Raw genomic sequence first — 16,550 nt, 5'->3', positions numbered from 1 at the left:
CTCCCTCCCTCCATCCCTCCCTCTCCGTCTCCCTCTCTCTCTCACACACAGACTAATGATAAACAAAAATTAAACATTAAATAAGTAAGAAACCTTACCAATCCCAAATAGTCTAATTAAGACAAAATCAATAGTTGGACACAATACAATGAAACTAAAAATGAAAAATACAGCATTAAGCCAAACAATCAAATGAAAATGAAGAAACAGATCTGGGCAGCCAAGCCCCACTCCTCCACAGAGTAACTAGCTGAGAGCAGTTTTCTTTGATTTTTTTTCATTAATGTTTGTATGTGTCTATGTGTAGTTATCTGCACATGAGCACAGTTGCCTTAGAGGCCAGAAGAGGGTGTAAGATTCCCCTGAAGGTTGGAGTTACCCGCAATTGTGAGCTTCCTGGCACGGTTGCTAGGAACCAAACCCCAGTCCTCAGCAAAAGCAGGAGATGTTCTTAATGCCAAATGGTCTCTCCAGCCTGAGAGTAGCTTTCTTAGCAACGATGCTGCGTGAGAGCCAGGCAGTTCTAGAATGCTGAAGAAAAGTAGTTGGCAGCCTGGGGTTCTAGGCTTATGAGAAATGTACCTCAGAAAGGAAGACGGGATCTCCACATTTTCACATATGAGAAGTTTGTTAGTTTGTTGCAAGCAAAGCCTATGATGGTAGTTCTGAAAAATGGTCTTCAGACATCAAGAAAATGCTACAGATACCACATCAAACTTCTGAGATGTGTTGGCAAAAAAAAAACGAAACAGAAATAAGCACTGGCTACTGAACTCCACACAGGTCAGGCCAACCTCATTCCGGAACACAGTAACATACACACACATTCTCAAAAAACTAAATGAGCAATGCCCCCCAAAATCAGCACTAATAACCAAGTTGTGTTTATTTCAGGAACACAAGTTGATTTAACACGTAAAAACCAATGCTCAAACTAACAGGTAAAAGAGAAAATAATCACAAGATTATCTGAAGAATTCCAAAAAAGGTACTCGCTAAGATGCAATATGTATCCTATGATTTAAATTCTAAAAAGGTTAAAATGTCCTATGACAATTAATAATAGGAATTTCCCTAACTTGTCAAACTATCTATAAAAATTTATAGTTAGTGGTATATTTAATAGATAAAATTGTTTATTATTGCTATTATCATCATTCTCTGCTCACATGTTCAATATGTGGGTGTCGGTACATGGCTTATACTCGGAGGTCAGACAACAACTTTATGGGGTCAGCTCTCTCTTTTCCCCTTTACACAGACTCTTGGGAACATCAGGTTCTGTGTGATAAGAACATTTATCTCTAGCCTCTTCTCTCGCCAGAACCTTCCTTTTAAGATAATCAAAAGACAAGATTGCATGTTATCTCCTTTATGTTCTAGATTGTTCTGATGATGTTAGCTAGCACAACAAACAAGGAAAGAAAACCAGAAAACAAAGATCAAAATTGTCATTTTAAATGCCATTATTTGTAAATGATACAGAGCATAGAAACTTAAAAAAAACCCAAATATAGACTAAAATCCCCAAATACAGACTAGTTCATTAATAGAGTTATTAAGAGAGTCTGGCAACATTGTCAGATCAAAACTAATATAAAAAATTATCTACAGAGCAGGACATACATGATGGTGCACGCCTTTAATCTCAGCACTCAGGAGGCAGAGGCAGGTGGATGTCTGTGAGTTCCAGGCCAGCGTGGTCTACATAGTGAGTTCCAGGACAGACAGGGCTATATAGGGACCCTGTTTCAAAAGCAAAACACAACCCTATCAATCAGTGTTTTAGTTAGCGTTCTTTTGCTGTGATGAGATGCTGTGGCCAACAGCTTGATGAGGAAAGGGTTTGTTTGGATTGCACACCCCAATCAGGTCTAGCAAGAAGGGAGCTCAGGGCGGAAACCTGAGTTAGGAACTGAAACAGAGACCACAGCGAGACACTGATAACTAACTTGCTTCCCATGCTTTCTGATACCACCCAGGACTGCTATCCCAGGGGCGGCATCACCCAGTGAGTTGGACTCTCTCCCATCAATCATCAATCAAAAGCCTGCCCCCGCCCCCAAACTTGCCTACAGGTAGCATTTCCTCAATTGAGATTTCCTCTTCCCGGATGAGTCCAGGTTCGTGTCAAGTTAACAAAACCAAGTAGTTGGGACAGAAAAGCACCAGAAAGCACTGAAACCAAACAAACCACATGACAACACACACACAACTCACAAACGTAATTATGGGAATAAGATGGAAACTGCAAAATCCTGGGCATTTTACTGCTCCAAATATTTAACGTTCGATAGCAAGTAGAGTCAGTTCACTTAGGGCTGATGAATATACACATGGGTGGCAATGGCAACGAACAGCAAGGGAATGGTTGGCACACAGGAGGAGTGTTGGGTACTTCTGGCAGAAGGCAGAGACTGAACAGTAAGTCTTGTCCCGCTCCCTTCAGTGTTTTCTTTTTAACATGATTGAGCCTATGCTCACCTAACAATTATTAGAAATGTTCCCATGTTTCCATGTTATTTACATGTATTTCAAGATTAAAGAGTAAATGGATATATGGACAGCACTTGGGAAATGTTAAATGCTTGCCTAAGAAAGGGGATGGCTTATTGGGGTAGCCTGGCCCTTGCAGTCTGCATTACTTAGCATTCGCTATCTGATTGTGTAAACAAATTTCTCTCTAGCATGAGGCTGAGTATACCTATTTAGAATGCTCATCTGCTCTCAGAGCTTCACCAGTTATCACTATGTTTACGTCTTCCAGATCTCTGCTTTCTTTCTTGCTGCTACCTGCTCCCGTTGGTCAGGTCCTTCTAGACACCGCCATTGGAAAGACCTTGTGTGCACTGAGACTGTAGACCTCACTGGATGACCTATCTTGAGCTTATGAAATACTTTCCTTAAGTCTGCACTGTCTGTTCCTTGACTTCCTTTATGGCATTTGTTTTGCTGTTATTGATCTTGCCACTATCTATCCTACCGTAAGTTTCTCCTATTAATTACGGTTCTGTATATCCGACAGCCTACCTTGAAATCTCAATTCTCTCATGAAAAGTGGGCCATCCAATTTACATTTTTAGAATACCTTTGCCAATGTGGAAGATGACTTTTAGGGTAAAACTAGAGAGAAAAGTGAATAGATGAGAATGCTGAGCTATAGTGGTTTTGGGGGGGGGGGGGCTTCCAACAGAGCTCGTAGAATTGGTGCAGGTAAAATAACCAGCAGTTAGCCCAGACCCTCAGCTCACAACCCAAAGAAGAGCCTTCTGGGGCTCTTTCTGGCCTCCAGAACTATGTATTTAAGCTGCCATATTTATGATGCTGTTGCAGCAACCCCAGCCAAACACTGCTCGACTGTATATTGCTGCCATTCTTCAGATGCAATTTCCTCTGCTCGGTTCTCATTTGATGCTCCCTGTGAACTCTGTGGGAGGTGTTAACCACAACTACTTCTACTGGGTAGGGGACCAAAAACACTACAGAGACAGACACCTGTGTGCTAAGGCACAAAAGATCCACGGGTCAAGGTTAGAACGTCACACGTGGGCACAGTTTGTCAACAGTACAGTAGGAGAGAGGGGTGGGATGAAGTCTGTGAAATGTATTTATGTGTTTAACAGAGTCTCGGAGGGTAGGACATGGCGACCTGGCTTATGGTACTTGATAAATCTCCTCCAAGGCCCATTGAGTTACTCCTGGGGGTCCTCTCTTTAGGTTAAGCCTCCCAAGAAGCCTTCTCTGGTAGCAATAGGGTTCACCACACTGTTAGATGTCAGAGGGAAAAAGAGACCAAATTGGAAGGAATGCGCAACTGGGAATTAACCAGTTAAAAGGTCAGAACAGAAAGTGTGGGTTTTAGTTAGATGGATCCCACATGCGCTGAACTTTAAAATCTCTGCCTAAGGTTTGGCTCTAATCAAGTTGGCCATAAAGAGGTTTCACTATGCAAATAATGGGTGAAGAAATGCAGTCTCCATCCTGAGGTTTAAAAACACAATTAAAATTGGTGCAGGCTCGCTGAGCCTTGCCAAACCCTGCTTTAAATAACAGTTTGGAGAATCACAAACTTCAATTACTTCTGGCAGTGCCCTGGCTTTCCATGAGGCACTATAGGTTATTAAATGCGTAGCTATTTAGTTTGCTAATGAATAGTTTATCCTACATTCAATTAGGCTAGTTTCCCCTTAGTTTTGTTTTTTTTTTCTTTCTCTTTCTTTTTTTTCAATCACTCAAAGAATTGATGAACATTAAGAGAAAGGTGTCAAGGTCCATGTTTTCCATATTAAGATGTAGCTTTATGATCCCAGGGTTTCCTAGGATAGAAATCTGTCATCTTCTTATACCCTTAATATCTACCTTCTGCATCAATAACGGCTATGATGATAATAGTAAGAATAATTACAGTTGTGTGTTCTATGCAGCACCATCCAAACCTTCTATTAACTATTTCACATATTTCTCTTAACACTCTCATATAGTAGGTAAGGAGTAGCTTTTTTTTTCTTCTTCTTCTTGGTCTTTTTAAAGCCAGTGAAGCCAAGGAAGTTAAACAGCTTTCCCAGACCATGAACCTCATCATGAAGAAAGGAGAACACAATACGGGCAAGCAGGATGTGAGGTGTTCACTTGGTGACCCTTGCATCTTACTGTCCAGTTCCTGGTTCCTCTGGTGCATGTGGCTAAGGAAATGACATCAGAGCAAGTTACAGTACTTCCCCAGGTCTCTGATGGCCAAGTTTTCAAGGGCTAATCAGTTTGCCTGTTCGGATTGAATTTTTTTTTTAAATCTCTGTGTGTGTATGTGTCTTTGTGTATGTGTGTGTAGGTGCGTGTGTGTATGTGTCTTTGTATGTGTGTGTAGGTGTGTGTGTATGTGTCTTTGTGTGTGTGTGTGTATATGCATGTGTGTGTGTGTGTCTTTGTGTACATGCCATAGAACACATGTAGAGAACAGAGGGCAACTGGGTGGGGGGGGTTCAGTTTTTTTCACTCTACAGTGTGAGTTCCAGGCCATCAGGCTTGACAGCAAGTGTTCCAGCCTACTGAATCATCCTGCTGGTTCTTGTTGGGGTTCGAATTCCACTGTAATTAGGAGAGATTTGGGCCCTAAAGAAGTTGATATTCACTGGGTATAATGGTGTGTTTCTTTAATCCTAGCACTTGAGATGGAGAGGCAGGTGTAGTTCTGAGTTTAAGGCCAGCCTGGTCTACAGAGTGAGTTCCAAGACAGCTAGGGCTACCCGGTGAAGCCCTATCTTGAAAAACAAAGAAACAAACAACCAAAAAGATTTTGATATTCATAGAGAAAAATAAAAATTGACCATATATCCTACGAACTTAATATAATGTTCCTGTGGAGCGTTCTTCAGAAATAGAGTTAAAACTGTCAGTAGCAAAATACTTAACCATCATTTAAGGACAACTTTTTGCATGTTTTGACACAGGGTCTTGGCACATAACCTAGGCTGGCCTCAGATTTGCCATGCAGATCAGGCTGGCCTTGACTTCATGATTCCCCTGCCTCACTGTCCCGAATGCTAGTGTTACACATGCGAACATCCAGTCAGAAACTCTTCGTATCTCTCAGCTTGTTCTTAAGCTCGAAAGTGAGGCCACACAAGATTCCGAAGCACATCCAGGCATGTTTGACATCTAAAAGTGTTGAAATCGGTGGTGGGGTGCTCCAGCATTTCAGGGAAGAGTATAGAGGGCAGAAGTCAAACATACTTGCAAAAGTCCTGGACCAACGACTCTTCTCGACGCCACCCACCTACGGCGAGGCACTTCTTACCTGTGACAGCTCAGTCTTGTTAAAAAAAAAAGGTCTAGACAAAGAGCAGGCCCAGCCTGTGAGCCTCCCACCCTGATGGGTATCCCAGAGGGCTTGAGCGTAACCTTTGGCTCCCACCTACCTAGCTACCTTTTCTCTCCAACTCTCCCTTCACCCTCAAGCACCTTTGACTTCCTGTTTCAGACACTTCCAGGCAGAACTGGCTCAGATACTGGCTTATTTAGCGCAGAAGGACAATAAAGCAACTCGAAGCTGGTACAAGGGCCTCTGCCTCGGGAGCCTTCTGGATTCTTCTGCTTTCCTCCCACCTCTTCACTTACTCTCACCATGGTTTCCAGTTGGGTCCCTCTGTTCCTGGCACAGGAACCACCTTCTCAGACCCTGAAGTATGCCATCCCCATGTGGAGAACAGCCAGCATTTTATTACAACTGCTTAGCGTCCACTGTAAACTTCCGGCCCCTGTGGGCTTTGCCGTGGGTCTGCACCTCGGTCTTCTTCTCCTGCAGGCCTGGGGCTCAGCACAGCTGTCTTCCACATCTGGTCAACTGAGGCACACAGCCTCCAGGTTAAGATCTACCAATTAATAGACAGTTTCTAGCACATTGTGCGTTAATCCGCATAGCAACCCTATAGAGTAGATAATATTCCCCCCCCCCTTGTATGAAAGAAACAAACTCAGAAAGGTCAAATTATCCATCCAAGGCTTTTAGCTGCAGTGTAGACTAAGCTCCACCATGAAAAGCCTGCAGAAGGTGTTCACGGCCTTGGGTTCAATCCCCAGCACTCTAGAAACCATAATCACAATAAATAATTAGAGAAAAGTAGTTCCCTAGTGAACCTGTCAGAGATAAATCCAGGTGGCTAACAGTCCCCTCCCTTGCATTGATTCTCTTTATGAGAGCCTCAGATCTTAATGCGACGGAGGGAAACTTGCTGTCCATCCAGAGGGGTCCCTCTCCCACCCCGTGGGCTTGTTTCCTGTACGCAGCGCCTGACTCTGCTGCCAGAGGCCTTCAGCTGTTTGAGGGGTTCCTTGCTGTCTCACATCATTACTAATGGATCAGCCCCCTAGGAAGGCTTCCAGAGGCCTAGACTGCCAGTCAGAAAGGTTGGGCCGCATGTTCCAGAGAGCTGTGTGGAGGAGGAATTCTATCAGAGGGCTTTGCATCTGGAGTTTTATAATGGTGCCTTCAGGCAAAAAAAATTAAAATGAAACCACCAACCACCACCACCACCCCGCCCCCCACATACCCAGCAAGTTCCAGCTTTCCCCACAGCAAGATTCCTGACTTGCTTAAATAGAATTCATTAATAAGCACAGGGAAAACCACTCCCAGCAGTTTACTCTTGAAAATGCGAGCTGTTAAAACATTTTGTGGTTACGAGCATTCAGAAAAAGCGTGCCTTTGCGCCAGTGTTTTGTGATTCCTCGGAATCAGGGATCTCCTGGCGCAGGCGGGAAATCTTAAGGAGATGCTCAAGTCTGAGTCAGTCCACCATTCCACCCTGTGCGTAACGGAGACTCGCGTGGAAGTTTGAAACTCAAAGCCAGCATGTGTTTGGGTTTCCCCTGCTTTCAGCTGCCTTATTTTCCCTTCTGAAAAGACAGCTCCTTCTCGGAGGTGTGTGCGGTGCACATGGAATGCTTGGTTCCCGTTTAGGTAGCAGATTGTCTAATTTTAGTCTCTCTCTTTCTCTCTCTCTCCCAACCATGTGCTTTCTTCCTCTCTTCTCTTTTCCTCTCTTCTGCACACACACACACACACACACACACACACACACACACACACACACACACACACACACAGAGCTTCCTAGGATGGGGGTAGTGTTCTAGAAAGTGCCCAAGAAGAGACAGGACCCTGGGAGGAGGGGACCGTGGAGCCTTCTTTGTAGGGGGGTTCCCAACCTGTCTTTGTCTGAAAACTGGGCAGGCAGCCAGCCTCGGCCCAATGGATTGGCGTGCTTGGCCTCCAGCCCAGTGAGGGATCTGACTGTCATTTCCCCACCCCCAGTGAGGCAGGAGGCTAACTGAAAAAAAAGGGACGAGGAGGAGAAAACAGAGCCCAGTCTGGGAAAAGAGGGAGGAGGGGTGACAGAGGAGACAGGGCTCAGCTGGGAGGTGGGGACCCTTGCAGTCCCTGGCCCCTTGTCAGCCCCCTTTCCTCTGCTAGAATCCATTATGAAGGGCCAGGAGGTAACAACTCCATCAGAGGGACACCACCGCAGTCAGGCAGCAAGACTGTTACTCTAACAATGAGACCCTGGTAAACATCAATCTTCTGCTTAAAGACTCGGAGAAGGGAGTCAACAGTTAGTGTCTTTGGAAGCGAAATCCATCATTTCGGGCCCCTCACAAATGAGAGAGGCTGGTCATCTTGGAACCTTTGCCATTCAAGCCTGCAAACAATTTGACCCACAGTGTGTGTATGCGTCTGGTCTTATAGTAGTGTTCTTCTTATAAACAAAGCTGTATGAAACACTTACTAAAGGAAGAGAAATTCTTCTCCACACTCGTTCAGCCACTCATCCAAAAGATCAATCCTTACATGCGTATGCATGTTCCCATGGGCAGGACAACTAAGGTTGCAGACATGGAGAAGTCAGCAAAATGACAGCCTCTGTGACCTCCAGGAGAAACACAGACTGAAATGGTAGTGGCTATTCCTCTCTGAAAGGTTCTTTTTTTTTCTGCAAAATTTTTATATTGGATTGCTGTCCATGAACGGATTTTCTTAAGTTAACTTTGTGGCATGTCAGAGGAAAAAAAAAAACCTTGGACGCCATCTAGCCCAGTCACCCTGGATCTATGGGTGAGCAGCCCAAGGTTACACAGAAAGAACAAGTGGAGAGGGCACTAGAATTCAAAAAAAGCAAGCGCTACCCCCATTTCCCTCCTCATGCCTCCTCTCCCTTGATCGACGGAGCAGTTTGCCACTCAGGTGTACTTAGTGGAGAGCTCGTTCCTGGGTATTTGTATTGAAACAGCAAAGCCAAAATGTCAGCGCATCCTGTTTATTGGGACACTGTCCGCACTGACAGATGCAGGGGAAGGGAACTGAAGGCATTATTTCCAGGTTGTTTGTGCCACAGAAATCCAACAAAAGACGAGTCCAGCACATGGCGGTGAGTTTTCCTCTCTGGCCCTTGCTTTTTATTTTACCTTCTTTTCAATAGAACTCCATTTCGGAAGTTGTAAGGAGTCACGTGACATGGAAGCTCAGACTGGGAGTGCCAACTTTAGCTGTTGTCAGTGGAGAGACTGGGTGGTGTCATGTTCATCCAGAGCTCCAAGAAGATAGCGGAATGGAGATGAACTTCTCATTGCAAAATGGTCGGCAAAGCCTGGACGATATGGTCCCCAACAACTCCTGATGGCTGCTTAGTGACTATTTATTGCATACAGTTCAAACCCATATTTCTCGCCCCAAGACTTTGACCCATGGGGCAAGGACACATGGCTCAGCTGCTCCAAAGAGCTTTTTTTTTTTTTTTTTAACTTGCTCATTTCAGGATCTCCAGAGCTGTTTCCATTTGCCAAGCAATGAACATCACTCAATTCTCAGTCAGCTCCTGAGAGCAATTGTTCCCTCAGCCTGGGTCCCTGAATGAGGAGACACAGAAGAACCAGCCCCGGGATGGCACAAACAGGGACAACTTTATCCTGGGCATTGTTGCGTGGTCTATCCCAGACATTCACATGAAATGGTTTCCAGCAGCTAATGGAATGTGTTTTTTTTTAAACTGTGACGGCAGCCCTTACCATGTGACAGGCCTGTTTTAAGTATTGACATGTATCAGCCTATCTGTCCTCAGGACAGTCCTGTTGGGGAGAAGCCATTGAGATCCCTACATAGAAAAGCACAGAGGTTTACAAAGTGGCCTCCTCTCTCCAGTTTATTGGTGACAAGCTGGAATTCAAACAGAATATTAGTCCATAATTTGTATTGTAGGGATCTTTTTCATAAAATAGTATTTTCAATTACAAACTGACCATAGCAAGAACAAAGAAACAAAACAAAACAAACCACAAAGGTTTGGGAAACTGCTATTTCCTATTCACCAAAAGACTTGTTTTGTCCTGGTGACCTGACCTGCTATGTTCTTTCACCTTTGGCCTTGCTTCTTACACAGACCATTGGGGGCTCAGGAAACTGGGCAAGAATATTCTACCACACCACGGAAAGAAGATGTATCGGTGAAAGTGTGAAGAACATAGAAAGATAGAAGCTATAGAAGAGGGAGAGGGAGAGGGAGAGGGAGAGGGAGAGGGAGAGGGAGGGAGGGAGGGAGGGAGGGAGGGAGAGAGAGAGAAAGAGAGAACTTTTGTGTCTGAATCTTACCTCCAGAGATACTCTCCCCCATGAAACCAGGGAGCCCCTAGCAACCAATCGGCACATTGATTTGGCGCTCCGCCCACCATTCCAGCCAGCCCCAGCCAGCTGCACCTAGGTTTCCAAGGCTTAAAAGAGATAGCCCAATAACGGCCCATTCTATAGTAACAGACTCTTTTGTAGGCTTTCTTGTAAGGTTCTCAGCCCTTTAAATACCTTTTGGAGAATAATTTTTATAAGATAATGTGTACTAAATCTCCCCTGAAGTGTACGAAGCATGGATCCTAGCATCTTCCCTCCGATGGGATGTTGGCGCTAAGGGAAGCCCAGTTCCTTTGTGCCTTTAAACCAGTGAATTGGGGAAAGAGTAGCTTTGGGACCAGCAGGCTTGGAGGGATCCGTGCCTCATTTGGGATATATTCTGTTTCTCTGCTTGGAAAAATTAGCCCCTCAGATCCTCTGAATTTCAGGGCATTTTGTCTGGTAGTGCTACCTTAGCATGTGGAAATAGACAAACACCGAGACTCCAATTCATGCAGTTCAGGGCAGAGTAGTAGGTGGACTGCACAGTGGGCGGTGCAGCCTTCGCTGAAAAAACAGCGCGAAACCATAAGCAGTCAGCCCGTGTCTGTCTGCCTTGTTACCTTGATTACCATTCCACAGACAGGGAATCCAGTTTCTCTTCTCCTAGGACAACTTTCCCAGCCAATGAAGAAGGCGGAGCTGCTGCCATGCTGGCTTTGGTGCTGGGCCTCTCAATCGAGGACCAGAAGTGCAGATCGTCTTTGGCACTATCAAGAAAATGTTCACACTTAGGCAATAGATGGCAGTGTTTCCACAAATTTTAATATTGCAGTTGCCTTTAAAGGAAGCTTGCTGCTCAGCTCGTTGGTAGCTCGCCGTGATCGTATAGTGGTTAGTACTCTGCGTTGTGGCCGCAGCAACCTCGGTTCGAATCCGAGTCACGGCAGGATTGAGGAGGCTTTTGGAAGAAAAAAAAAAAAAACATGCGGCCACATGCTGTATGGTACCCAAGCCACATTTTGCAAGCAGACAGAGAATAATGAACATCAATAAAAACAGGAACGAGCACAAATGCTTTAAACTTTATGGTGAGAACATCTATGTAGTCACTTTATTAATGCACCAATCTTGCTGCAAGTGTGTTGTATGGGGATTTTTTTTATTTGCATTGACGGGTAATATGATAAAACTGGAGTGTAGTGGGCATGTAATTATTATTAATTACAACTACTTAAGCTGTGCTTTGAGCAGACTCGTCAAGTCTGCTTGCTTTTGAGCCTTGCCAGGGCTATACAGTAATAACAGCCCTGAATTATTTGGAAAGATGTCAGCAGGAGATGTGGAAATCCTGTTTAACCAGGCATGAATTGTTGTTAGGAGGATTTTTTTTTTCAGGATGACAGAGAGAAAATGAACTGTCCCTTATCAGTAATTGCAGGAAACATTTTGTTTCTATGATATGAACTGCCTGTAATTTAACTTCCCTGCATCGTTGGATAATGTAAGAAGCCAGTTGTTGCTCAGAATGAGAATCTCTGAAGTGGGCATTTGGGTCTGATAAAGGGCATATTATAAGTAGACAATAGGGCTCAAGCCATAAATAATGACCATATATGGCAAAACTTTTTTAATGCCATTTTCCAAAAGACTGGGGTTTGTATTGTAAGTGACTAAATGTTGAATTAATGTGGCTAACACGGCTTTAATGGGCTTTTCTCCGGGACTTGAAAACATGAACAATACAGCCTGGAAATGTCAACTCTATGTGTGTTATAATGAGGTTTTACTGCTCTCTAGTCGAAGCAGTCGTGTTTTAAATAAGGACCACGAGAAGATCCTATATTATCGTCCCTCCACGACTTAGCAATAGAGTACAGGGTTAAAAATATCCAGGGTTGAACAGGGTCTTTCGGCCAAGGGGTTCTTAGAAATAATATTCCAGAAGAACGAGAGTCAGTGTCCTTCCCTCCTTTTCAGAGTTCGCGGTCACTGTCTGACTAGGAGCCTAAACACACTGGCCTCACAGCACCCTCATATGAAAGCAATAAAATGTGTTTATTGTCCCTTCTAAGACTCTATTGCTAGACCATGTCTTACTGCTGACTCCCCCGCCCCCGTTCCCACTCCTCTGCCCACTTCTCCAAAGGCTCTGGCCTGCTGGCCTTCGTCTCAGGCCTGCACCACCTTCTCGGCTTGCCAGGACTGAGGCAACTTCAGGAACTGTAGTCAGAACAGGAGCAGCCCATCTGAGTGCTTCGTATTTTAGGAAGGTTCTGAAAGTGCGTTGAAGTGCCTATTGGAGGAAGGGCCCTGTGTTCACCAGAATTCAGCGATTACAAGTGACCGGATCTCAGCCTGGCCGCAGTGTGGGTTTAGGAAGCTTCAGGCACTCTGGGGGCTAGGGTACTGAAGAGAACCAGAGCATTCTGTCTCCATCCCATATGTCTTCCTGAACAGTGCTGCGATTCTCTGAAAGTCACTTCTATGTAGCTGGCAACATGCCGGGGCCTGCCCTTTATATCTTAAGCATTGCCTGCAATGGGGGTCGCCTCTGTTTCGTTTCCAGAATCCTGGGGAGGATAAAATAGGCTTATCTTTACTCAAGAGTCCATTGGCTATGTCATGTGGACAGTCATGTAGCACAAAAGAGAGCCGTTGTCGTATCAGGAGGCCGGCCTTAGAAGGAGAGAAGGGACAGTCTTGGAGCCGCGACCCTCTCTCCCTGTTCTGTGGAAAGAAAGCATCAGTGGCCGGCTGTCTTCTTCCACAGGCCCCTGAGTTCGCCTCCCACAGCACTAGCGTGTTTTCTGCTGTATTGATCACTTTTCTACCTCTATGACAAAAAGCATATGATCAAGGGAACTTATTAAACAAAGAAATTATTTGGGGCCAGGGTTCCAGAGGGATAAGAGTCCATCACCATCACGGCCGAGAAGCATGGCGGCAAAGGTGGCCGAAACAGTTGAGAGCTCACAAACTGAACCAAAAGCTGGAAACGAGGAGAGCCAACCTGGAAGAACACTTGACTTCTGAAACCTCAAAGCTCGTCTCCAGTGACATTACTCTTCTTGAGCCTGGTTAGACAGGGCCACTAACTGGGTACTGGGTATTTAAATGCCGAAGAATGTGGGGGACATCTCATTCAAACCATCACAATGGCCTTGTGGTGAATGAAAGTAATGAGGGAATAGTAAGACTATCATTAGCCTGGGCCTGCCTTTGAGCCTGAGCATACAGTCTAAACAGAGAGCATCTCAAAGTCCCTCTTCTCCGTCTTTGTCAGAAGGGGGCTTCTTGTGCTGATGGTTGTCTCTCTGCCCGTGAAAACTGCCTAAGTGAGCCAAGTTTTCTACGCTCTCTCATGAAAAGAGTGGGAGATGACTGGGAGAATTAAAAGAATAATGTACCCACAGATAAAAACCACTTAACCCATATGGAAAGGCAACGCCGGGACCCGTAGGTCTGCAGCAGTAATACCCACTTTATCCTTCCACGACCACTTCGTACCCCATGCGCCATTCGGTTTCCCTCGGTAGAACCCTCAGAGTGAGCTTCTGCTAGCAAAAGGGCTCCACATCACAGATTTCAGAAATCTAAAAACTATGATACAGTAGAGTCCAAACCAAGGGCAGCCCAAGCTGGGGTCCCCAGGGTGGCTGCATCCGTATGCACGTTTGCAGTCCCTGGTTTTGCCTCTTGGTGTGGTTTCTGTGATTAACACCATGAAAATCAACAGTTGCTTTCGTCAACTGTTATTAGTACTACAGTTCCTTCTTGCTGTTGTGAAAAGGTGTCAAGTGTTCACTCTTAAAAACAATTTAGGTCAAATTTGTTTGCAGCAATGCTAAAGCCTGAGTTCTGAGAGGCAATGAATTCTCATGTTTAATGACCTTAACATGGAAACACTACCTGCTTTAATTTTTATAGAAAGCATTTCACAAATATCAAAAGACCCCATTAATATCTCCATGTTTCCATGTTTTTACATTCTATATTTCACTTTTCAGGGGCAGTTTTATATATACATATATATGTATGTATATATTTTAATATATGGATAGAGAGAGAGTGCCAGTGTTTGCTGGTGAGGCAGGTAACTGTGATACAATGTTTCAAAAATTACCTCTCTAAAATGCTAACTACAGGTAATTTCAGGGAAAATGAATTTCTAGCCCTAAAAAAAATATTTGAGACTTGAGTCCTGTTTGTGGGCAGGCAGTAGCTTTGAGAGCTATAACTTTGCCAGGCGGTGGTGGCACATGCTTCTAATCCCAGTGTTTGAGAGGCAGAGGCAGGAAGATCTCTGTTAGTTTGAGGCCAGCCTCATCTACAAAGTGAATTCCAGGATAGTCAGAGCTACATAGAGAAACCCTGTCTTGAAAAAAGAAGCAAGAAACCCAATAGTAGTAGTAGTAGTAATAACAATAATAATTTAATTTTTTTATAGAAGAAAAGATAGAAAAAAGGCTGCAGTTTTTAATTAATGTCATTCTTTTACTTTTTCCCAGGGAGTCAACCGCAGTGTCAGAAGGATATTTGTTTGATTGTTGTTAATCTGACTTTTAAAAAATGTTTTATTAGTTCTTTCATTATGGTTACCACCCTACCTTTCTACCTTCTTTCTTCATCCGCCCAGTCGTGTGCGTGTGTGGTGTGTGTATGTGTGTGTGTGTGTGTGTGTGTGTGAGCCAATCCTGGATATGTGGCCTTCTACTGGATCTGTGTGGTTGACTCAGAGAAAACTAATGGGGCCTTTCCCAGCAGCTTGCGCTTGCCGGAAGCTCCATGGTTAGCATGGGACTTCACACCGACTCCCCCTCCATGCGGGGATTTGCTGGGTCTGAGATCTTGCATGCGCTGTCACAACCTCAGTGCGTTCATAAGGGCAGCTGCCCTGATGTGTGTAGAAGATACTTTCTCCCTGAAGTCACCACTGCCTTGGGCTCTTACACTCGTTCTGCCCCTCTTTCTCAGTGATACCTGAGCTTTGGGAGGATCACTGAGGGGCTGTGGTCTAGATGTTAACTTGAGGGCTGTGTGTTCTGCAGTCTTGTATTCTCTGTGCCTTTGGGCTGTAGTTGGGGCTGAATTTAGAGTATATCTTAATTTGCTATGTAACCTAAAACTTTATGTCCCTCATATTGGTCTGTCTGGGTGGTCTATTAGAGTCTGTTCAAACAACACAATAATTTACCTATGTAACTGTAGTTGAGTGCCTGATTAAAGATCCAGAACTTGCTTCATTACTACCAGCTGTAGCCAAATGCTCTCTCTTGCTTTAGTAATGGAGTCAAATTGATCCCCATGATTAATGAGTGAACAGGGTTTATATCTTATATATAGTTTTGCTTCTATTTCAGATAATTTTCAGAAACAAAGGAAATCAATATTTATTGTCTGACCAAACATACATTGAACAACCCCAAGTAGTTTCTCGCTTTAAAGACACCCTCTGTTTTCCAATTATGAAGTATGTATTTTAACTTATTTTTGCAAAATTGAAATTCACCAATCCATAAAAAAAATGATTTATTAAGACAGGCACTGACAAGCTAGAATTCACGTTCAAGGTGCAGGGCCGAGGCGAGGAGGTTGTGGCACAGGTGCCCTGGGGATGCCCCAAGGCCCAGCGCGAAGCTGCAGCTGGAGAGGCAGCTGGTGGTGGCTTTGGTGAAAGCTGGCACACATTCCGCTATTGTGTTTCAAACTCAAGGATACTAAGCTAAAGTGTAGGCCATTTCTCCCTTTGCACCTCTACCACAGGAGCCGTGATCTAGAAACTTCTAACAGCACCCCTACCTCTTCTGAGATGTCACTGATAACTCAGTGGCTGACAATATGGAAGGGCTTAGAAATGTTGGCCTCCAGGAAAAGAAGCTTCAACAAAAGCAGAACCAGAAATAAAGTGTAAAGAGACCGGGATTAACCCCCACCTCTGCGACTTCCCTGCTTGACTTTGAACTTGACCTCTTTAGGGTTTGTTCACCAGCAAACCAGGGGTAGTTTTATAGCGAGAGAAAATGATATGGAGTAGGCAAGATGTTTCTTTGCCTCCCTTCCCCTCCCGGGAAACTGTTCTGAGTGATTTGCGTGGACTTCACAGCACTCAAAAATCGACAGCCTATCAACAAAAGGCCGGCCTCAGCCTCGGCCACGTTGATTGGCAGCAGTTCTGTGACATGCTCTCGCCTCTGTCGTTTAACTATATCGGGAAGATGACTGTTGTTCCCAGTCCTGAGAAAGCTGGTCTTGGAGGCCCCTTTCAGGAGAAACAAAGCACAAATTGCCACTAGATGGCACTGCTTGTCGTTCATCAGAGATGAAGGACGCCTCTCTGTTCTGGGAGGGAGGGGCCGTTTCCACGCAGTACTTCAAGATCTGAGAAGCAAACAGACCC

The 16,550-nt window shown here is 44.6% G+C and overlaps 1 non-coding gene across 1 annotated transcript; it reads left to right on the top strand.

Moving 5' to 3' along the window:
* Window positions 1-11,027: 11,027 nt before the first annotated feature.
* Window positions 11,028-11,099, top strand: Trnah-gug. The gene has a single exon. It is a non-coding gene; the product is annotated as a tRNA-His (tRNA).
* Window positions 11,100-16,550: the final 5,451 nt, after the last annotated feature.

Source organism: Microtus ochrogaster, chromosome 10 (assembly GCF_000317375.1).
Source record: "Microtus ochrogaster isolate Prairie Vole_2 chromosome 10, MicOch1.0, whole genome shotgun sequence".
Taxonomy (NCBI): domain Eukaryota; kingdom Metazoa; phylum Chordata; class Mammalia; order Rodentia; family Cricetidae; genus Microtus; species Microtus ochrogaster.
This window is presented reverse-complemented; position numbering and strand designations above follow the sequence as displayed.